Source organism: Eschrichtius robustus, chromosome 13 (genome assembly GCF_028021215.1).
Source record: "Eschrichtius robustus isolate mEscRob2 chromosome 13, mEscRob2.pri, whole genome shotgun sequence".
Classification (NCBI taxonomy): Eukaryota; Metazoa; Chordata; class Mammalia; order Artiodactyla; family Eschrichtiidae; genus Eschrichtius; species Eschrichtius robustus.
In genome coordinates, this window is record NC_090836.1 from 33,623,304 (window position 1) to 33,648,882 (window position 25,579).

General features: G+C 35.0%; 1 protein-coding gene across 2 annotated transcripts in view; it reads left to right on the top strand.

Moving 5' to 3' along the window:
• Window positions 1-1,573: 1,573 nt before the first annotated feature.
• CNTN1 (contactin 1) overlaps window positions 1,574-25,579 on the top strand; it is a 358,577-nt gene continuing 334,571 nt past the window's right edge. For both annotated transcript variants that reach the window (XM_068560378.1, XM_068560379.1), the window contains exon 1: window positions 1,574-1,633. The gene's annotated coding sequence lies outside the window, so the exon portion shown is untranslated. The remainder of the gene's footprint in view (window positions 1,634-25,579) is intronic.

The following is a 25,579-nucleotide window of genomic DNA, read 5'->3' on the forward strand; positions in this document are numbered from 1 at the left end:
GGTGTGGGTGCATAGGTGGAGGCATAAGACTAACAGGAATATTATGTAGAAACATGAATGATGGGATCTTGAAACTTGCCATTACATTTTGGTTATTTCTATTCAGTGTTAAGAGGGTTTCTGACATAAGAGTCTTATCTATTGTTCACTATAAATTATCTCTAAGATTCCTTCTGACTTCCAAATACATTAATCTGATTCCTCCAGTTTCAATGAAGAGAACATTGAAGAGTCTGGCTTAACAGTGATAACAACCATATGCACTAAGAGCCTACACTTGCTTAACGTTTGATAACAATGTCATCTCCACAGTTGTCCAGTGAGCCACGTCCATCATAAGCTCTTTGAGGATGGGAGCTCAGTCATGCTCAGCTCTAGTTAAGGCAGCTACTTAATTTAGGTGGATGAGGAACTTGGCTATTTGCAGAAAGGAAGCAGCCTGTGAGGGAGAAGACTGTTTCCTTATATGGCATTAGAATAAGACACCTCCCTACCCCCAATTTTACTTGTGATTTTCTATGATTATTCCTCATCTAAGAAGTCTCTTGAATTCCACAGCTTTCTGACTCCACCTGGACCAGTGGCAGAGATGGAATGTGGGCAGAAACTGGTTTTACCCTGGTCCTCCTTCACCTAAAAGGCAAGCTTGGGATCATATAGATTTGGGTTGGCTTATCCATCCTCTGCTCCTCAGGGTTTGAGCACAAAAGACATGATGGCCCAGTATCAGAAGAAAGGGAACAGATTTATTAGTCAGCCTGGTAGTGATTGTTTGAAGACTTTTGCCACCAAATGAACTGCCCAAGGCAAGTCTCTTATGCAGTTTGGCTTTAATTGCCTTCTTTTACTCTTTTTTGAGAGGTTATTATCGTAACACTTTTCCATCGAAAACAGTGTTCCTACCAGCGGGTATTTTGGAGTCTCCCTGCGCTACATAATAAGCAGTTCAACATTTTCTCCACATGAAATACTGCCATGCTACATTTAGGGGGAAGAATGGAAACTTGAAATAAAATCCTCATGCTTTTTCTTTTTCTCATGATTTTTTTTCACTTAATTATAAGTATTTTTCTATTTTGCTTCATTCGTTACCGAAGTGCGTGCCTCTCTGTCGAGGCACTCACTGCTTCTGATATTTTCGCCTGTCAAATCTCCCAGAGCAGATGGTCCCTTCAGGGAAGCTCTGGAAAGTGCTGGGTGTCTGGTTCTGGCTGGTCCCTCCCTCCCTCTTGGGGTCTCAGATGACAAGTCAACAAACCAGTTTCCCTCCTCTTAGGGGTCATTGATCCAGTAGCAGCAGGGTTTGGTTCCAGGGACTGCAGAGACCCTTTGCGGTTGGGTTTAGCAGCTACCCGGGTCCGCAGCGAGCCCTGGTCCTGGCGTGAGAGTGACATTCCGCCTGTCCAATCAGAGCCTCGGTTTTCTCTCCGGAGCCCGCCCCAGTTCCCTCGCCGCCCCAATAAGCGCTCTAAAAGGCCGGGCTTCTGCTGTCAAGTAGCTGGGGTGGGCTCGGCCGAGGCGAGGAGGGGCGCCGGGTGGGGAGATGCTCTCCCAGGTGTCTGTGGCGGAAGTGGGAAACCTGTAGGTTATGGTCCAGCTGTGCCGCGCCAAGGCGAGCAGGAGCAGGGAACAGGTAGGAGGCAGGACTTGCCCTTCTTTGCAGACAGAATAAAGAATGCGTGTTTTCCTGCTGCTGTTGCCTCCCTTCCCCTTCCCCCAGCCCCGCCCCGCCCTCGTCACCCCCAGATCTCCTGTAGTCGCCGCAGCTCTCGTCGAGAAGGACGGCAGGAAAGACTGGGTGGAGGGTGTGTGGTGCTGGGAAGGAGGGTTACGGGATGCCGGAGCCCGGGGTGACGGGCGGGGCAGGGCGGCAGTACTATGGGAGAGGGGACCGAGCCCCCTCTCCGTCTCGTCAACTTTCCTCTCGGAGGCTGCGGCCGCCACCGCCGGCGACTCGCCCAAGTGATGCCAAGTCGACCTGGCAGGGGAGGGTCTGGGAGAGCAGACCTGTCAGCAGCAGGGAACCTGCAGGTCTTCCTAAATCGAGAAGAGAAGAGCATCTGCTTCTCCCCACGCCTGTCCGCACCCACTCGTTTCCCCTCTCCTCCCTTGCCTCTAGACTAGTACAACCCTGAAAAACTGGGAATGATTGCGCTGAGGGGAAGAAGGACTTGTATGTTCCCTGGCCCCTGTTAAGAACCGGCTCCTTTCGGGAGTGGGGGGTTGGGGAGAAAGCCTGCAACTCGCAGGGCATTTTCCAGTTAATTACGTCTCCACTGAGAAGACATCAGCCCTTCTCCCCTATCTGCGGCAGACTGAGGAGGGGAGAGGCCAGGAAGGCTTGGCTTCTTCTCTCCTAGCCTGACGCTGTTTGTCGGAAACCACCTTCTCGCCTAGTTCCTAAAAGATGGGTTTATCCTGGGGGAGTTGCGGAGAGTCAAGTAATCGTGCCGGAATGGGCTCCCAGGGGCTGCAAGGCAGCCTCCTTGGGTGACCACATCTGGGTAGTAGGTGTTGGCCCAGTGCTGTTTCCTGTCGGAGTCAGACTGCTGGAAGCAGTAAGCAGAAGAATTGCAGAGAAATTAGACGCTGCATCACTCTCAGCGACTGATGACACCCTGCTTTGACAATTGCTGAAACATTCGGGTGATGGGAAGGGGGGTGAGGGGAGAAGTTGCAACCTTTTCTCATTTATTCATGCCACATCCAGCATGGGCATTTGTACACGTACTTGTGTGTGCATATCTCCAAGGTGGAGCTATATATAGCTCCTGCTCACCCAGCCCTGTTTGCCTGCTGCTGAGCAGGCTGCCTTGGTCTTCTGAAGCAATCTGGAAGCACTGAGTGGGAGGGGAAAAAGGGAATCAAATTCTCCATTAGGGGAAAAGCCTGAGAAGATGCACTCAGACTGAGGAAACCTTGCATGAAATAATGTTTCTGTATTGCACATGAAGATCAATGTTTCCAAATATTATTTTGAATACATTCTTAGAGTGCTATTTGATCTTCATCTATTTCCCTGCATTTTTCAGCTTCACAGTGTACACATGAGCCTTATCAGCCTGAAATGTAGCACATATATCAAATAAATATGAGTCATATGTGGCATATTTTATTAAATTCATCAGAGCGTAATGGTTTCCCTATGCCTGTACCTTGGTTGTTCGGTGGTAAATTTATTTGGGTAGTAACTCACAGCTGGCAGCATTAGGGGATCTGGGGGAAAATCCCAGATCCACCCACTTTATAGGATATAGAACTAAGGGACCTTTGGAATCTTGGAGGGTAATTTTGTTATATTTCTTTGTACAAATTTTACTTGTGGACCTGATATTTAAACTTGTGCTGCTGTTTTATATCATATCTATTTGCACGACATGGACTTTCTTTTATAGATGTATGTGCATTTATTTTTCCCATTGCCTGGAATTAGTTAATCTTGATGAAAACCTTTATTTTCTTAGATGAGAAAACTAAGATTTAGAGGACATAAGTAATTTGTTTAAAATCTTCTGAAAGTCCACTATTTCAACTCTAATATTCCAACAACCTACTGTGAATTAATTGCATAGCAGTTTACCATCAAATAGAATTCTTCAGTTTCCCATGGTTTTTGGTCCTGGTAACAATATTTGATCAATATTGATACAGTATAGACCAAGGTTATTCAGTTATTCAGACACTGTCTGTTTTGTTGCTTGACCATTATTTGTATGTCTGATTTGTCTTCTAATTAGGCAGTTAGTACTTTGCAGAAAAAGACCACGACCTACATTTTGTATAGCCTACAGTTCTAAGTAGGCTCAAATATTCTTACTGAGGAAGTATCATCATAAGGAATTGTTTGGATGGATGCAGCAATGATTTTGGGTAATCCATTTATTGATAGAAGGCTATGTGTTGAGAACTACTTTTGGAAACTTCCTTTGGCGCCATTGTCTTCTCCATGAGCAGGAATGAATGACATGAGGCATTTCTATATCCTTCCACAGAATGATTCTATTTCCTAGTAGAGGTTATGACTGTGTACAGGTTATTCTATATATACTCTCATATCTTCTTCCCCTTGAGACCAAGTTGAAAGATAGACAATCCATATTTCTCTACACGAAGCATGCCATGCCATGTGCCTTATTTTAAAAAAAGTGATCGACAGGGTCCATCCATTTCTACAGATAAATTGGCCATGATCTATGTCATATCAAGAACCAATCCTCTCTAAGTCATCAGTAAGTTCTTCTTCAAGTCCAGTATTCATTTTCTTTTTATTGGTACATTCATTTTTCTGCCCTTTTGATCTGCCATTTCTGCTGTATTGTCCATTTCCTCCTTGAAATTTTACTTCTTTGTACCACAATGATCTGATGTCATAATTATTCTCTTACTTTTTATAACCCTGTCTTTGTGCCCCTCTTATGTCTTCTTCCTGCTCCTAGCTTTCAAATGAATCCCCCAAATGGATGACAATTTTATTAGAAATAAAACTTTCCTTTGCATTTCCATTTCTATTCTCTCTTCCATGAGTCATTCCAAAATATTATCCTGGTGGCTAAGAGCACAGGTATTAGAAGGAAGCCTAGATGTGTTAATATTCATATATCACTAGGCAGATAAGTGAGTGTCAGTAAGTCAATTGGAAATTACAACAGCACTTATCTCAGAGATTTTTGTGGGATATTTTTCAAGTATTAAGTGAGATAATGCATGTAACACATTTAAAATAGGTATTGGCCCATAGTAATTACTCATAAGCAATAGCTATTAGTAGTAGCAATAGCTACAGTAATGATAATGTACATAGTGACAACCATTTTTTGCTTTCCCTCCATCAGTTGTCATCACCCTTAAGTTGGCTTTTACCAAAGGATACTGCAGTTTTCTAGGCTTTTCTGATTTGTGATCAGTTTTATTTATTTATTTTTTAGATTTCCTTTTCTCTACCTCCAAATGCCTACCATCCATTCAGTAATAAATTTATTCATTTCTATTCTCAACCTAATTTGTATTTTTCTCTGTTTTCCTTAATACCAGTTTCATCTGTCATTGCATGCCTCCCTTAGTGCAGTTATCAAATATCCCAGTGTATAAGTTTCTCTGCTTTAATCTGTCAGGTATTATTATTGGTATAATATATTTTTAATGTCTCTTATTGATTCAATTCTGCTTTGAAACTTTCACTGTGCTTTACTTTGTATCTTTTAAAAAAAATTTTATTTATTTATTTATTTGTTTATTTTTTAACATCTTTATTGGAGTATAATTGCTTTACAATGGTGTGTTAGTTTCTGCTTTATAACAAAGTAAATCAGTTATACATATACATATGTTCCCATATCTCTTCCCTCTTGCATCTCCCTCCCTCCCGACTTTGTATCTTGAAGAGCACTGGCTTTGGAGAAAGAATACCTGGGTTCAAATCCTGAGAACAGGACTTACCAGTTGTGTGAACTTGGAAATGTAGCAGGTGAAGGAATGGGGCATTATTTCACTATGGTTGTCTGGATGACTTACTGTGTAAAGTTGTATTTGAAAGTATATTCATTTAATATTACATTTAAATAACATTTTTATGATTATAAGGAAATACGGGATCATTCAAGAAAAATTGGAAATAAAATATAATTCCATCATCATGCACAGAGATCCACTATCAACCTTATAGTTTTATTTCTATGAATATGCATTGGTATTTTAAATTTACAGATTTGAAATTAGAGTGAATATTCATTTTGACATTCAGCTTTTTTCCCACTTAACATCATACCATAAATATTAATTTATTTTATTTAATATTCTTACTAACCATGTTTTTTTTATGGCTGCCAAATAATTTTTATATAGAGCTTTTAGATAGTTTCCAGTTTTTCACACTTATGGAAATGAACATAAATATTCATTAATCTTTACCTTTCTGACCATTTCCTTACAGTAACTTCTTAGATGTTACTGGATCAAACATATAAATATTTCCAGACTCCTAATGCTTATAGCCAAATTGCCCCAGCAAAATAATTTGTACAGAAATTGGTACTCAGTTTAAGCTGATTTGGCAATAGTCTTATTAATACTTGGTACTGTGGTTAAAACAATTGCGACTATTTTGATAGCAGAAATTAGGTATCTAGTTATTCTTTGAGTTGTGTTTCTATGATTATGAATGAGTTTGAGAAATGTTTTCATTTCTCAAATTGTTTATCTGCTCTTTGTATTTCTTAATTTGTGGATTTCATTTGACTATTTCTTTATTGGGGTATTCATAGTTTCTTCATATAATTAGAAATCTGTTGTAAACTGTGAAAATTTTCCCCACCCTGTTTTTTTGCCTTTAATTTTTTATGTGTTGAACACACAGAAATTTGTAACCTTACTGTAGTTTAATCTATAAATCTATTTGCAGTAATATCTTTCATTTCTTTAATGCTCAGAAAACTTTCTGCTACCTGACAAAGAATTGAACATAAAAGCACACATTTGAGGGTGCTATTGCTGAACTTCTTTTCTTCTTTGAAGTAGTATTTGGCTTATGTATATCATGTATCTCTGTGTGAAATGGCTCCTGGGGACATAAATACACTCACAGTCTATTGAGATCCCATTATTATTTATGTGACTTTCCCATGAAGTGAATAGTACCTTTATTCTTTCTGAGCTACTGTTGTCCATTTTAAAAGTGCCACAGGGAAAAATGTACTTTGGAAGATATTAAAGACCAGGTTACTCCGCCAGAGCAGGGCACACTGTTTGCACAATTATCTGAATGACTCAGGCACTAAATCTGCTTTTGCCAGGATTATCCAGATGGTCCTTAATTCACTGGATAATTGCTCACCCCTGTACTTGATTTTGATGATATAGACTGACTGTGTCGTCACTTTTCCTGCACTGTTTTATTTGTTGCTATTCTCTAAATGCTTAGGGTTTTTCACATTCATCTCTCTTCATGAGAGGCAGTTTCTATGGTCCTAAGAGCACACGTTTTAGAGTTACGTAGAGCTTTGCACAAAACCTAGCTCAGCCACTTACAAACTGTGTGATTTGCGTCCAGTTACTTAATTTCTTTAAGCCTTTGTTCCCTGTGTAGGAAATGAGGATATTCTGAGGATATTCAGAGTTCAGAGCCCCTACTTCAGTCCCCCTCTCTGTAGTCTTCTCAAGAACATTCTCCACACTATAATCAATTGCCTTTCTGAAACCAATCTCAACAGGTGCCTCCTCTGCTGAAAAATTTTTGATAGAGCTCTCTCTCTCTTTCTCTTTTTAACAACAATATGCCGGAAGTCCTTTAGGTTGTACTTAAAGTCCTTTACTAAATGGTCCTTGTTTACTTCTCTAAATTCATTTCCTCATTATTCCAGTCTCTTTTATCTCCAATCTCCCACAATGCCAATCACATTAAAATGTTTGCATTTCCCCTTATTCATCATATATTTTTCTCTCTTTTCTCAAACTCCACTTCCCCTCCATATTCTATTTTCAGCCAGACATCACCTGTCTCCTTGTCTGCCCTGTAGTTGATCTGCCTAACCTCTTCAAGGCTCAGGTCAGCTGCCACCATCTTAAGGAGGACTTCTCTGAACTTCCAGGCTGAGTTTTTTGTAAGCCCTTGAAGACAGAGACAATGCCGTATTCCTCTTTGTGCCCAATGAAGACCTTGACATATGTTTTCTGAAGAAATGAACTAAAGAAGGTTAAGATTAAACACCTTTTTAAGATTTCAACAAGTTAAGAATTTATATCTCTACCTTGGAAACCAAGAAATAAAACTAGAAGCTATGTCAATCTTCTTAATTTGTCAAGGATTAACTTCCTGGTTTTGTTGATTTATACAGCAAGATAGGTAAAACAGTCTTTTAATATGCAATTTGTCAAGATAAGACATGTCTAAGACTTTGAATAATTCCCAAATGCTAAATATGTAGGTAACTCTTTTAAATAATTCTCCATTTTAGAAGGAGGAAGAAATATATAGTTACATGGATAATGTAGATATATAAGCTTAGCTGTGTTTGAAGTAAATATTGGTGAAATTAATCCCCTTTCTCTTCATTTAATAAAAATCTTCCATTGGTGTGGTCTCTGGAAGTTTATAAAGCATGGTTACATGTATAACCTTGTTGGATCCTTTGCAACAATTCTGAAAGTTAGATTGAAAGGTGTGGTTATGCATTCTTACAGATAAAGAAACAAGCTCAGAGAAATAAGTAATTTGCCTAAGATCACATTAGTGGCAAATCTGGACAAGATGTAAGGTAATCTTACTCATACTTGCATGTTTGGTCTATTATGCTCAGCCAAAACATCTCACAGAGAGGTGCAGTGCACCATTCTGTCCAGGTCAAAGACATTGGTCTTGAAAGATATAAATAATCCACTGAGAGTCCTGAACAATCCAGTAAAAATTTACTGCACTAATACCTATGTATAGTTGTCACTTTGGTTTTTAATAGCTGAGAAGTAATGCACTGACAGTGATTTTTGATTTCAACATATTGTAAAATCTTGTATTTGTTTAATTGATTGATTATGTATATTTATATATATTTGTTTACATATATATAAAACTTCAGAGTGTATTTATTTTTATTTTTGGTGACAAGTACAATGTCCTTTCCCTTATTTTTTTTTACTAGAATATTAAAATGCTTTTTCTAGATATTCTTAATTAAGTAGGAAATATACAGCTTTTCAGTTTGGCTCTTAGCATATATTCTCTACAATCTTGGAGAATCAGATGAGTCAAATATGTTTTTCAGAAATATTACAAGAGTTGAAAACATTTTTATGAAAAATAGATGGGTACTTACCTAGAGCACTGATCTAGCCTAGTTTAAAAATGAAAAAAACAGAAGTATTAGACTGATTTTTTTTTATTTCGTTGTGCAGATAATGTCTTCTCTATAACTGCACTTCAGTTATTAACAACAACCATTTATTGAGTGCTCACTCTGTGTTGGGCATTGTTTTAAATGTGTTGCACATAACATCTCATAACTTAACCAAACCCAGTGAAATGGATTTTATTTATTATTTTTACCATTTTACAGGTGAGAAAAAATAGATATATTAAAAAGCTAATGATTAGAGAAGCTAGAATTCACATGCAGGTTAACTAACTCTTAAACCTAGATTATTAATCAGTGTGTTATTCTGCTCTCCATGATATCTAGTTTTAGTATTTTGTTAGTCACAGTTTAAATTTCCTGCATTTGAGGTGACCGTCTATCCCTAGACTCTCACATGAACTTAACATCAACACAACAGATTAAATCATTCTAAATTTATATATGTTTTATTTATGGAAATCTCATAAACAAAATGGTCTTTCACTACAGTGATTTACATGGGGCAGTTTTCCAAACATAAATTAAGCAATTACAATGTGCTATTTTAAAATTCATTATTTTAACTTTAAACAAAGTAACAGAATTTTGTATGCTTTTCTGCCCTAATTTTCCTTGCTGACATTACAAACCATAAACAGTAATTCTATCCTAAGACATCTAATCAGATCGTATTTAATTGTCATGGTTACTGAAAGTACAGATTTGCTATCAGTAACAGGCAAGATTGCCTGCTAAGATATTATAAATAATATTTATAATATTCCAGTTTGAGGCTTAACTTATAATATAATAGAAATTTATATCAGATGAAAATTCCCATTGCATATTATTTTTATACATTAAACACAATATATTTTAACTGAAAATCTTTAAAAATACCTACTGGATTGATTTACCGTATGTTTCTTTAGCTTTCAAATATTATTTTAGAGGTCATAACAACTCTTTTGGTACTAGAAAATTAACTCATTTTTTCCCAAAAATGTTATTTGGAAACTAAGACATCTATTTTCAATAAAACGTTGCATTTTTTTTAAACCTTTTTAATTAAAGAGTAACAAAAATATAGAAAAGCGCACAGAAAAGAGTCAGCACAATAAGTTATAACAAAGTATTTATATCCATGAAATCAACACTCAGTTCTAAATAAAGAACCTTGTCAGCCACCAGAAATCCTTCTTCCAGCCACTCCCAATCATTACCACCTTGCTTTTCCCCAAAGGTAATCATTAATTCTGACTTCAAGACCATAGAATCATTTTGCCTTTTTTGAAATTCATACAGACAAAATCATACAGTATGTGACTTTTTTGTATCAAATTTCTTCTGCTCAACCTTTTTGGTGAGATATATCCATGTTTTTGAATGTAATAGTAGTTCATTTTTGTTGTCTTATAGAATTCCATTGTATAAATACTCCAAAAATGTACCTATCTGTTCTACTTGTTAGACATCTGGGCTGTTTTCAGTTTTGTGTAATAGTTTTCCTATGAACATACATTCTTTTACATGTCTTTTGTACACATTTATGTGTATACATTTTTGTTAGGATATAGCTAAGATTAAAATTGCTGCGTCAATGGCTAATGCTTAGTAGAAATTGCTAGATTTTCCCAAGAGGTTGAGCCAATTTCCAATTCAATCTGTGGGTATGAGATTTCAAGTTACTCATTAGCTTTGCCTTCACTTGGTATTAATAGTCTTTTAAACTATTATAGTAGTTGGGAATGTGTGGAGCTGGATATCTAATTATGGTTTTAATTTGCATTTTTTTTCATTAATATGTAGTTAAACACTTTTTATATATATTTTGGCCATTTGAATATGATGTTTTGCAGTGTCATTCAAAGATTTTGTCCATTTTACTATTGGTTATTTGTCTTTTATTTATTCATTCATAAGTGGTTCCTTATATATTCTGAGTTTGAGCCCTTAGAAAATATTTGCAAATATCTTTTCCCACTCTATAATTTGCCTTATCATTCTCTTAATGTTATCTTTAATCAACAGATGTTCTCAGCTTTAATGTAGTCCATAGTTAGCATTTTTTGTGTTTTATTTAATAAGTCTTTCCTTATTACAATCATGGAAACATTTTTCAATATAGTATTTGTGCTAGACACTATATTGTTTTCATCTAAACAAAACCTGTAAAACTCATGTATCAATATTAATAATTTCTTATCTCATAAGAAAATTTCTCAAAAGTTCATCCTTAAGTATTAGATTTTTTGATGCATAATTTTATCAAGTTAAGGAAGTTCCCTACTATTTCTATTTGTTAAAATTTTAAATATTTTTAATAATTTTAAATTTAAATTAATTCAGATGATCATATGATTTTTATCTTATCTTTGTTAATGAAACAAATTATATTGATTGATTTTCAAATGTTAAACTAGAACACCCACCCAGAATAAATTTAAATAGTTTATTATGTATTTATTACCTAGAATAAATTTAACTAGTTCATTATGTATTTATTACCTGTTAATGTATATTACTAGATTAGTGTTGACAATGTTTTATTTAGGATTATTCTGGTAAGAGTTTGTGAATGATACATTTTAATTTCTTGTAGAATCCACTAGTGAAGCCATTTGGCCCTAGAAATATTTTTATGGCAGTATTTTAAATTAAAAATTCAGTTACTTTATGTGTTATGAGTCTATTCGTATTTCCTAAATATTATTTAATCTTTTGTGTAAGTTGTACCTTTCTAGGAATTTGCCCTTCTAAATTTTCAAATACATTGGGCATTGTTCTTCAAAATAGTCTCATACAATCTTTTTTAATATGTATAAGATTTTTAATGATGACTGCCTTTTCATTCATTTAAATCCACCCACAGAGCTGACTATTCTTGACATTTTGTATATATTTTAAAAGATTTTTATGAATAGAATATAGTTTTAAATATATTGCTACTACTATCAAAATGCATCATACTATATGTAATGTTCTGTCACTCATTTCTTTTATCTTGGCCAACTTTTATTTTCACACATTATAGTGCTAACACATCCTTTTTAGTATTTGCATAATATCCCTTTGCATGAAACAGAATTTATTTATGTCCCCCTTATTGGATCCTTGGGATATTTCTAATTTTTTTTTAAAAGAATGCCACAAGAACATTATTCTCATGTACATTTGTACATTCATTCCAATATTTCCCTAATACATTTCTAGAGTGAAATTGCTAGCAAAGAGACACATCTTTTGCAGATTATCAGTATTTCCAAATTGTTCTTCAAACACATTATAACAATATATAATCCTAGTGACATAAATAAGAATGTTTGCTCTTGAATATCCTCCCTTGTACTGAGTATTATCAATCTTTCAAATACTTTTAGATGTTTTCTTTCCAAATCAGACTATTACTAAAAAAAATATATATAAATAAAGCACAATTATGCACCAATGACATCATAAAACATGAATTTGGTATTTCCCTATTGATTGTTTTCTTTTATACATAAAAATATTTTGTCTATTATTGGGATTGTAAAATATTTCAATTAAATTTGACACTAAGTTGGTTTTATAAAATTTAAGTGCTAAAAAACTCTCCTGCCTTCATTGTTTGTTATTTTAGTATCATAGATTTTCAATATAATATATGGCTATGTTTGCTCATGCAGGAAAGAGTATAGTACTAGCTGTTCAGTAGACATAGATTTAAATCTAAATTCTAGCACTTAGTAGATATGTATTCTTAAGAAATCTACTTAACTCCTGTAACTCTGAGTGGCTTCATTTCCTAAATTGAGGAAAATAGGTATGAAAGTAAGTTTGCTGTATGTCTGTCATCTGATTATTTACTAGGTTTGATTTAGGTGATTAAACTAGTTAGGCAGGGCCTTTTCTCTTTCACTTTCCTATTTATGACCCTCTCAATGTTACTTGTTCTTCAAGGAAAACAGTTTCCAGGTATGAAAAAGGACTGTCTCCCATGAACAATCTATAAAGTAGGTCCTTCTGCTAGAAATGGAAAGAAATAATGTGATTAATACTTTTTTCCTTCATTTATTATATATTGTATTTGTAAGTGGAGGGAAGGAAGAAGCGGAAAGGGAGGGAGGGAGGGAGGGAGAACAGAAACACACATCTCCTATGTGGTAGGCTTTGTAGTAATGAATAAGTCAGACTTTTTCCTGCCTTCAAGAGGCTTCTAAGATAAGTGGGGAAAATAGATAAAAAGATAACCCCAAATTGTGTGATAAGTGTTTTAATACAAGGATATTCAATATGTTAGGTGAATATTGTATGCCAGGGACATTTAGGAGAGTATGACTGGTTAAAATAACTGAAAGAAATCTAGTATATGATAGAGTATAAACTATAAAGTAGCAAGACATATGGGCAAAGAGGAGAAAATAGTAGATCAAGAAAGTTTTTTTAAAGTGGTTGTATTTTACCCTAGAAGCAATAGTTCCAAGTAAGGCAGTGATTTAATTGAATATCCTAAAATGTGTTTTTGAGAATTTAATGAAGTAAAATAAAGATATTAGGTGTGAGAAGACTTTGTAATTTAAAAAATGTTAAAGAAATTAACTAGATTTGAAGCAGAATGTCTAGACAATTCTTGATTAGAAATATTGCTACAATATTGGCAGGGCTGTACTCTCCAAATCATCTCTTTTAAAAAGCTCTCCTAATAATTTCATTTTGACTTTATTTTGCTATTAGTATGTTATAAAACTTCCTTTGAGTAAATAAGGAGAGAAAATTAAATATATATTTTCGTCTCAATCTTCCCGTAGCTTCTTTGAGAGCTAGATTTCTGCTAAGACATACACATCTTTTAATTTTTTAATTTTTTTTTTATTATTTTTTAAACATCTTTATTGGAGTATAATTGCTTTACAATGGTGTGTTAGTTTCTGCTTTACAACAAAGTGAATCAGCTATACATATACATATATCCCCATATCTCCTCCCTCTTGTGTCTCCCTCCCACCCTCCCTATCCCACCCCTCTAGGTGGTCACAAAGCACCGAGCTGATCTCCTTGTGCTGTATGGTTTCTTCCCACTAGCTATCTATTTTACATTTGGTAGTATATATATGTCCATGCCACTCTCTAACTTCGTCCCAGCTTACCCCTCCCCCTCCCCCTGCCCTCAAGTCCATTCTCTATGTCTGCATCTTTACCCCTGTCCTGCCCCTTGGTTCTTTAGAAACTTTTTTTTTTTTTTAGGTTCCATATATATGTGTTAGCATACGGTATGTGTTTTTCTCTTTCTGACTTACTTCACTCTGTCTGACAGAATCTAGGTACATACACCTCACTACAAATAACTCAATTTCATTTCTTTTTATGGCTGAGTAATATTCCATTGTATATATGTGCCACATCTTCTTTATCCGTTCATCTGTTGATGGACACTTAGGTTGCTTCCATGTCCTGGCTATTGTAAACAGAGCTGCAATGAACATTGTGGTACATGACTCTTTTTGAATTATGGTTTTCTCAGTGTATATGCCCAGTAGTAGGTTTGCTGCATCATATGGTAGTTCTATTTTTAGTTTTTTAAGGAACCTCCATACTGTTCTCCATAGTAGCTGTATCAATTTACATTCCCACCAACAGTGCAAGAGGGTTCCCTTTTCTCCACACCCTCTCCAGCATTTATTGTTTGTAGATTTTTTGGTGATGGCCATTCTGACTGATGTGAGGTGATACCTCATTGTAGTTTTGATTTGCATTTCTCTAATGATTAGTGATGTTGAACATTCTTTCATGTTTTTGTTGGCAATCTGTTACATATCTTTTTAAAAGCCATAGAAGTGCATGGAAGTTCATAGAAGTTCACTGGACTTTGGATGTCATTTCTAGCCATGGCTGAGAATACCACCATGCTTATTTTATAAACACACATGGTTTACTCTTTGAATACAATTGTATTTGTTATAGGGGCATATAAAATAGCCATTTGTAATATGACTAAATCACTAAAAATGTTGTCCAGTAGTACTCCCAAAAGGTGTTTTGTTGGTGAAGGAACAGGGAAATGTGAAGAGAGAACAATATTTTGGAGTCTTTAGCTTCCTGGGTGATCTTTGGAGTGTACTGGATTGCTAAGAATATTAAAGTTAGATTTTTGTAGCCTATCCAGTTCTCAGGGTGGTTGAGAAAAATGAATATTTTATTTACAAACTCAGAGCAGAGAGCAAAGATCACTTGCTCTAATTCTTACATACATATCAATAAAATGGATGCATTATTTTATAATATTATGTCCTCCAGTGGCTTTTTAATCCTGGGTAATTTTATCCAGTGTAAATTGTATTATGTACTAGAATTTTCAGTCTAATTTGAAGTTACATTTTCTTCCATTTATTTGATTTTATGTTTGAGAGAAAACATGGTATATTACTCATGGCTATGCTTTTATTTTTGGAAATCAAAATTGTATCACTAAAATGTTCTGTTCACATTTTTCAATACCTATTGGTTTCTGACAATATGCTGAAAATGTTCCACTGCATACTGTCTGATCTGAGGTGGTAGATGTGAATGTAATAACTGCTAGTAAACTGAAATATTTCTTTAGAACCAACTGAGAAACAGTGTTACAAATGTTACCACAAATCACGTTTATTCATATTGCCTTCTATTTTTAAGAAGAATACTGCAGAACAAAGGAATTTGGATTCTTGCTAATATGTAGGGTAAGGAGACAATCTTGCTGGACTCAGCAATTATTTTATTTTATTTATCTTTTTAGATCTCTTAGTGTAATTCACACATAACCTAGTTACTTCTGTTTTTGAGTTTTAAATCCAGCCTTCCTCCACAACCCTTCTGTAACACATTCTGGAAGATGACATTAATATTCATGTTACTAAAAATATCATTGTGTGTGAAGTGGAATGCCTTAATTAATTAAATGTTGCTTCACTCAGCATGTCTTCATCTCTACTGCTATCCTTAAGCTTATGAGGGAGGAGGGATCTCTCCCCTTTCTTAATTCCAATTCCTCTACTATTTTTCTGGATCTCAATTTTCTACAACATGAGAGAAAATTTGCTCTTATGCTCATATGCTTCCTCCCCAGAAATGCCAATCCTTCTTTCTTAACTCCCTAATATTCCCCTGTCTTCTAACTTTTCAGTTGTTTTTCTACTAACTTTTCTAGGTTCTTTTTAAAATTTCATGTTTTCTCATCCTTCCAGAATAACTAGTCTACAGTTTCTAAATATGACCTCAGCTATAGCAACATTCTCCTTCCATTCTTCTGATTCATTGTAATGGAAGAGGAAAGCCAACTTCTTCATAAATTTGTTTCTCTTCCTGGGTTCTGGATTACACCCTCCTATCTTTTTAGGGTCCTCACTATATTCATTACCACCTCTTTCTTGGATATTCAACTTTGATCTTTCTACTGGCTTCCTGATGCCAGCATTTAGGCATGCCTAATTCTCTTTCATTTGAGAAACAATGCAGACAAAATTAAACAAACAAAATCATCCTCCAACTCTTGCCTCCCACAAGCTACTGCAGTCATTTTTCCCTTTTCTCTTTCACAGCCAAGTTTCTTTGAACATTTATCTATGTTTGCTTTACCATATTTTGCCTTCAATTCTCTCTCTAACCTTTGAAACCTGGTTCTTAAGCCAGACATTTTAGTAAAACTGTACTTTACAAGGTCTCCAAAACACCACCTAGTTCCTAAATTCTGTGGGTACCTTTCAAATATCACCTACTTGACCTTTCAGGAGAAAATTTAACACTGTTGAATTTTCCTTCTTGGAAAGGTCTTTTCATAGTTTGGATTTATTGTTAAGCAAATATTCATTTCTCTTCCATTCCCACTGTTAATACAGCATATAGCTGTACCAATTGATGTTGTGTTCAGTCATACGTCTAGCTTTGCCCAATGTAATAATAGTAGATGTGTACTAAGCAAAGATTATGAATCTGAGTTTGGCATGGTTCTTACACTCAGCCATCTGCATTGAGAAGCACATATGCTGGGAATCTGCTGATCCAAGGTGAAAGTGGAAACATATGAGCAGGCACAAGGGCAATACAAAGCTTGGAGCCAGACCCAGTTACTGTACAGCCTAAAGCATGATTGACCTAGTCAAACTGTGGACCCATGTGCAAGAAAAAAAAAAAATATTGTAAATTTGGGATGTTTGTTTTGCAGCGTTTTTGGGCAATAGCTGATTGATATAACTCAATTCCTTGAGATTTCATGAAACCATTTTCTGGTTTTTCTTTTAAGTCTCATAAACCTTTGTAGCCTTTTGTAATCTTTTCTTCCAGAGGCTTCTGCCCTAAACCCATTACCTCAGTTTGAATATACTTACTGTGAGATCCTATTCCCAGTGATGGTTCTGATTGCTATCTATATGCTGATAACTTCTAAATAATTAGCTTCAATTTGACCTATACATCAGACCCATCTTGTCAAAAATGCATTGGACATCTTCACTTGGTGGTTTCACAATCACACCAAACTCCATTTCCTGAACACAGTGCTTCTGCTCCACAATACATTTCATACTCAACCACAGGGGGGATAAAACTAAAACAGCTATGTACCACCAACGTTACAAAAATTAGTATAGAGGTTATGATTTATTGCATTTTTGCTTTATGCCTTTAAATGCATTATCTGACTTGTTGCAACAACTCCATGGGTTGTAAATTGTTATCCCTCCTTTGATGGACAGGAAGTCCAATTAAATAAAATAAGATCAATAGCTAGTAAGGGAGTGAAACAGATCAAATGCAAATCTGTCTGACCCCATAGTGTGGACCTACTTATAAAATTTTATGGGCTGCTTGTTTAAAATTTAAATTTAAGGACCAGACTCTCCAGTGATCTTTTCAAGGTGTTGTACTGCATACGCATATTACCTATTCAACAATAACTATCTCTGTTCCCTCAACAAAAAACTTTCTTGCTATCCTCCACACAAACCACCCACATTAATGCTTCTGTGTCTTTGTTCATATTATTTATTGTAAATAATGGTAGCTGTCTCCACATATATCCAGATTCTCTCCTTCTCAGATGCACTTCATTTAAAGCTTAAGGCTTTAAGAGATTCTCAAACTATTTCTAATGACAGTGGTTAATTTCCTAAACCCCTATAGTATTTTTTTTCTAATCAGATCAACTAAGATTTATTGCAAATTACTTGCAAGGCATGATCTTAATCATAAGGAAGCTTTTACACTATATATAAATAGTATCGACCCCACAGAAATTTTCAAGTAAAATTATGCTAGTGAAATATTACTAACATATAACTTGTATATATTATTTAATAGTTTCATATTCCAGTTTCTTTAGTTGTGTCTTGAACACAAAGACTTGTGGTCAGCCTCTTTTGTGTTCATTTCAACACCAAGTACATTTCATTGAAAAGTTGAACTGAGTATTTTAAATGAACTGAGTACTTTATTTTTAACCCCTATTATTGCTTTTTCTTTTACTGCTCTCTCAAAAATATCATTGAAGTATCATATCACCTAGAGAGATATTTCTCTCTCTCAAATCATAGATTTATATAATTCATTGAAATAATTATAAGAATTGACTTATTTATGTTATTAAGTAAATGTAAATAAAGTTAGCCAAAATCAAAGCTGCAATCTCAAGGAGCTTAGTTATCAAGGTCTTCATCATACTTGTTTATATGAGACTAAATAAAGTATGTGAAAAGTAGAATAGAGTCACTCAGTGATTTCTATTTCTTTATGCTAACAATTTCTGGATTATTTGACATATTTTAGGTAAGTTTTTCTACTTATGAAATGGCCTAACAGATGTAAATTGTTCAGTGTAGTTTCTCACAAAAGAAGCATTTGATAATAGAAGCGCTGGGGAGGTCATGCTGAAGATGTTATGCTTTTAAGGTTCTATCACATTAAAAAAAGAGTATCATGAAGGCAGAGAAGATAGTCATTATTCAGGGAGAATACCGAGGAATTCTCTATGTACATAGTAAAATAAGTGAAAAAGTAAATAAAACGTCCAACCAAAAACCCTTGTGTTCTGTTACCTTAAGAACCGTTGGGAAGTAAATGTATATGTCTTTTCCACATTTAGTACTTTGGTTTAATCTATTATTAAATGGCAGAATCATACTGTTTTTTCCTGATATTTTCAGATTACACTCTGCTCTATTTCTCCCTGCTAAGAGAAACAAGATAAGTTCAAATGACCTCACTGGGTAGTAATTGGGATTCTTCTGAATTTCTTTCTCCTTGACTACCTAAGTGGTAAGAGATGGGATGATTAATTATGACCTCATTCTATTCTGTTGTTAGACTTTGGGGTACTAACAAAAAATTTCAGGCTTAACCACATATGAATATAAGTATGTAGTCTAAAGTCAATATAAAAGTTTAAAATTGTTAGTTTTTTCTTGGATTATCCATATAATAGGTCTTCTCTAATTATGAGGATAACTGAGAGTTGACTTAAGCATCTTGTCTGTTTGAAAATTCTCCCCTGATAGGCACACTAAAGATTTTCAGCATTTCAAGAACTAGATATTCATTTTAACCATTAGCAAACCCAGGAAGTTTTCACAGTTTGGGCAATTCGTGAAAAAATGGAACAGACTTCACAGACTCTTAGTATGGGGGATTTCTGGAATTAATAGGTTGGGAAGTAGCAATTGTAAAATTTTACTCAGAGGATCACATATAAGAACCACTCTTTGGGTATTCCTCTAATTACCTCTGGTACCAATTCTTTGTTAACTGGTAACACTTACCTTCAGACAATGATAACCACACCAAGAGTATTAGCTAATGGAAGAAATAACAAAACAACTTAGTTTATTGTATAGGATGATGCTGCATTAGCAGGATTCTTTGCCTTGATTTAACATTACTAACACATTTTTTCCTTACTATCAAAAAATAACAAAGGTAGTCTTCTAGGGCCTGATTTGATGATTCTTGTGTTGAAGAAAATATTAATATTCCTGTTGATTTTGAGAAATAAATCTGTTATGGTCTCAAGTTTTTATTACAATCAAGTCTGGGGGGAGCAAGTGGGATACCCATGATGCTTTCTCATGAACAAATAATTTCAAGCTCCTTATAGTCTAGTAATTAGAGAATATGAGGGTGAATGTAATTTGCTATGAAAACTAGTAAATGTACCCTTGAGATTAATGATAAAATTCCACAAATATTTCTAATATTTTGAAAGTCGAGATGATAGAGTATCTCACAATCTTAGCTGGATATTAAAATCACCCGGGTAATTTAACAATACTGATACCTGGGCCCCACAATTTAGACGGTCAAATTTAGTTGGTTTGGGTCTGGTCTTGACACATGGAAATGGGTAGAGGAGAAAGATTAAGGAGGGAAGTCCAGACAGGAAGCCAACTACCATTTCTCAAGACCTGCTTTCCATATGTCAGGAACTACATGAGACATTTTATGAATATTGTCCCTAAACCTCACATAAACTCACAAGATAACTATCAATTAAGAGCTTTTTAAAATCTAAGGAATAGACTTGAATAAAGGGATAAAAGAACTTTCTCATGGCAAGAGGTTGTTTAATAAGTGGGAGATTGGTCACTAGAACCCAGGCTGTGGTGGCTCCAGTGTCCATTCTTCTTCATTTCCTTGCATGGGTACTAGATGCCTCTTTCTTCTATTTCAGGTCAATTCTATTGTTTCCTTGAAGAAGCATTATAACTATAACTTCACAAGGAAAATAGTTTCATAGCTCTATATAAAAAATACAGCTTTGTTTTTCTTGCATTGGTTTAGGTTGAAATTTAGCATTACAATCACCACTGGATAAAATCACTCCTGTAAGCACAGTGTACCTAGTGAATTGGAGGAATCTCTTTTAGTGTTTCTCAAGCAAAATAGGGGCCTCTTGTAAGTAATTGTGTTTATGAATTTTTTATAATATTTGGTTTTCATATTTAGGTCTGTATTATTCTTTAATCAGGTTTAAAGATACTAAGTAAAATGGGATTTCTTTGGTTGTATATTTTATCTTTCAAGAAAAGATTCTAAGTGTTTAATTGACTGACTTATAAGTACAGTAGATTATGGTTTAATTTTTTTCTCTGTTTTTAAAATTGTTTTCATGTACAATTCAGCCTTTATAATGTTTTTTATCCCACCTGATGGATATCTCTTTTTAAAGCAATGTACAGTCTCATTTGAAACCAAGAACTTGCTGAATAGTTTTAAAGGTGGTCCTGAGGGTTATGAAATTTTTTCAATGCCTTCTCTGGTAAGGAAACTGGAGCTTTCCAGTCAACAGGAAGAGTTGGCTTTAATGAATTCAGGCCTGTCTGTAGAGCCCAAAGTACAGAAAAGAGGCCTCTGGGGAAATGGCTAAAGTACTCTACCAGCCCAGCATTCTGGAACAGCATGATTGAATAGAGTACTTAGGTGGCACTATGAGGCAGAGATTATCCCCTCTTTACAGATGAAGAAACTGAGGACACCTGAGGCTACATATTTAGAGCCGTAAATCATAGGCTGGCATTTGGACTCAGATCTGATGGACTTTGCACCTATCCTTCAAAGTTTTCCCAGGCTCTACTGTGCTCTTTATTCAGACAGACTGGCTTGTGTATTACTAGGCCCTGGCTATCCATCTGATAAAAATTTGGCATTTCTTTCCATCAAAGCATATTTTCCAAAGGTGTCCTTAGGAAGACAGTCTCATTGAATTTTATTTCCCTTCACCTTAGATGGTATGAGGTGTTACGTCTTTTAAGAGATGCTATTTGAAATCACCGTTATCTGACTACCTGCATGTTACTACAGTTCAAAACTTTTTAAACATTGGACTGTTAAAGTTAATTATATGGTTATTTGTCCCTTGAAGACAGAAGTGTTGCTCATTCAGCTGGAAATAATGTGCTGAAGATGGAAAAGTTAACAGTTGCTGATTCATCACATGGAATAATGCATATTTATGGATATTCTTTTATAATGATAGAGAATGCTAAATAAATCAGTAATATGTGAACACAATGGGAAGATGGACTAATAGTCACTTTGATTTAAAATTGAGGATAGTTACATTTTCAGAGTATAGTATTTAGAGAAACTTTATATAGAAGCCTAATCATTTAGTCACCACAAAATCTTTTTAGCCCAAGAATTTGCTATATAATTTCTAAGCTATTTGATAAGCAACTTCTAAATAACAGTCCTTCTTAACCTGATCATCTGGCGTATAAAATACAGATACTAAATATAGCAGTTGAAAGAAGGGAAGCAGTGGCTTTTAAGGAAATGAGCATTCAACTTTGAATCAGGACCAGAAACTTGACTATATTTCATGGGAAATTGTAGAACTCAACTTATCTCATTGTGCTTTGAGGTCAGAAAAATAAATCATTCTTATTTGCTTAGTATATTCTTTCATGGTTCAGAGGAAGTATATAATATGCTAGCTACATAAGTGCAGAGGCTCTTAGATGGCAAAGTAAGTATTAAGTATCTACCAAGTGTTAGCATCATGCTAAAGTTAAAAGAGTAGAATTCTGTTAAAAGATATACCTTGTTGGTCCTAACACTGACATTCAGCAATGTGGCTTTCTTAGACTAATCTACTTATGAATCTACTCTCTATATTTTTTACTCAAATTTATCTCTAAAGAATGTCAAACTCAGAAAGGTGAGTTTAGAAGAACATACTTATTAGCAGTAATTTGATCTCTTAAGTTCTAGCTTTAGTCACTGTCTTTTAAAGATTTAGTTCAGAGTATGTTTCATTGTTAAACACTATAGATAGATCTCAGTCTAAGTAATAGATACCCATCTCAAAGGTTTTGTGTGTGTGTCTGTGTGTGTATACACACGCAAGAGAAGAGCAGTATAAAAAATGTTATGACACACAGTCAAATAACATTTAGTTTGTATGGCTGTTTTGTGTTTTTGAAAATTGAATTTTATTTGAAATGTGAAGGTAATATGGTTGCCAGATAATTAAATCCTACTATAAATCCCTTTGAAAAATTAACTATTATCAACTAGTTTTTTATGTAATTCAACATTTTTTGAACATAATCTTGTTAGATTATCTAAGCTGAAGCTCAAATGTGATTGTGTCAAATATAAAATAAGGAAAATACATTTTTGCCCTTTGGGAGAACATTATAAATTGATCCTCTGTCTTCTCTTTCCAAACCCCAAGCATCACAGTTCATCAGGATGTCCTCATTTATCAGAGTTGTTTAAGACAATGAAGCCCACATAAAGAATGCAATACTTTGTATCTCAGTCCTCCTTGAGCATCTCCAGACTCAACTTTTCACCTTTCCCATCACATTCCCTGCCCAAAAAAGTCAACAAAATAAGCTAAATGGGTGATGGCCATAAAATCACTCAGGACCAGCTCCTATTTTCTCTCTTATGTAGGATCTTTTCTTTTTTTATATAAATTCATTTATTTTATTTTTGGCTGTGTTGGGTCTTCGTTGCTGCCCGTGGGCTTTCTCTAGTTGTAGCGAGTGGGGGCTACTCTTCGTTGCGGTACATGGGCTTCTCACTGTGGTGGCCTCTCTTGTTGTGGAGCACAGGCTCTAGGAGTGTGGGCTTCAGTAGTTGCAGCTCGTGGGCTCAGTAGTTGTGGCTTGAGGGCTCTGGAGCACAGGCTCAGTAGTTGTGGTGCACGGGCTTAGTTGCTCCATGGCATGTGGGATCTTCCCAGATCAGGGATCGAACCCGTGTCCCCTGCATTGGCAGGCGAACTCTTAACCACTGTACCACCAGGGAAGTCCCTGGATCTTTTTTCTAAGTTTTAAAATTCTTTATGTTATATAGAGAACTCTAAAACATCATCTTATTTTCACTGATAAAGAGAAATGCCAATATGACTTTGATACTCAATCCTAGTACTTAATATATTCTCTCTTTGTAATTTATTGTCAAAGGATGCTGATTGCTATTGGAGCATGTTACGTAAATTTGAACTGTGGGGAACATCACACTTCTCCATCAACTAATAAGTACCTCATGGTGGGGCTACGCAGGATACAAGAGAAGTACAGGTCAACATTTCCTTTCTTATAATTCTGGAATTCAAAAAAAGCTCTTAAACATACAGCATTGTGATTCATTTGGTGATAAAACCTGATTTTTACCTGAACTCATTTGGTAGCAAAACATGTTCTGAACTGATTTGAGGCCATTTCTATCTTATTTATTCTATCTGGAGTGAATATACCCAATTTTTGCTAAAGAAATATTGATGTCTTTGATTACATGTTGCTACTCCAAACAGATATATACACTTCCAGAATTCCAAAAACTCCAAACATATTTTAATCCAAAACATATATGGCCCCATGGACTTTGGAAAAGGGATTCTAGGTCTGTTAGACGTTGTCCTTGCACTCCAGCAGCTTGTAGTTTATTGAGGTGTATGACAGGAACACCACCTTCAAACACATAGTCAACAAATAGTTACTGAAAGTCTACCAGTTGGCAGATATTCACACACATACAGATATATGTATATATTCTATGTATATGTATATATATATGCATAATATAAAACTATGTTTTATATATAATGTATATAATGTTAATTTTGCAACATAAGAGAAAAGTAGTACTAGTTTAGAAAAAGTCTAGTGATATAAAAGTTTTCAGAAAGTAGTAGAACTTCTCTCTTAATCATTTTTGAATTTGTTTCTTCATAAAATAAAGCAAAAGCACATTCAATAAGGAAACCTCTGTATGTACACTGAAGGTAAAAACAAATAAGCCTGTAAAATTTTGATGAAAACCCTCCAGTAAGTGTGTTTTTCTTTCCATATAATAGAAAGCTGTTTTGAGGATAGATCAGTGTAACAAGTTTAGATCAAAGAACCAAATAGAATTTAGTTGACTTTCATTACTGCCCTTACTAGATATGACTTTAGGTAAGTTACTTAAAATCTTTAAGCCTGCTTTATTATCTGTAAAATATTAATAATAAAAGCAGCCACCACATAGACTTGTTAGAGGATTATATCAGGTGATGCATGTATTGGAGGATGTCTGGCACATAGGAAGCACATTTATGCTGCTTAATATGAAGCTGTTCTCATCCAGGCCCAGTGGATAAAGATAGTCTTAGGCTATAGAATTCTATGTAATTCATTCTTAGCTATTCAAGGGAGTTATTTTCATTGCATGTTATATTTTTGTTTGATAGGATAAATTTTTCTATAATCTTTTAAGATTTCATATCTAATAATGAAAGTAGTTATCTGGTGAAGAAGCCATCTTCAGCTGCTCTAGGCCTTTATGTTTATTACTGGAAGTCTCTCAGCTGACTCACATGAGACTTTTAGATTTAATTTCTAGAATTTCTCCAGGAAGTAGAGGAAATTGGAACAGCAAAGTGTTTTGTCTTATGAAATACTTGATGTGTTATTTACTCCTGATGAGCTCAAGTTTAATAGCTAAGCCATTCAATACACTCATAAGGTGATCACACCCTCTGCCCTATAAGAATCTCATTGAAATAAGCAACAATAAAGTATAAAACTAGGTGGTAAAATGGAAAGGGATAATATTCATAATAGAAACTTTGACATATTTTTGCTAGACATAGTGAAGTCGTATTAGAATGAAGGAACTTCTAATGTGACCAAGAATCTCTGTGTGTGTTAAAAAGACTCATCAAAAAAGGAAGTGGAAGAGATGGTAGCAGGGCCACGTTATGACTTTCATGGACTCCAGGCACTTCTACCTTTATGGGCCCCTTCCTCAATAAA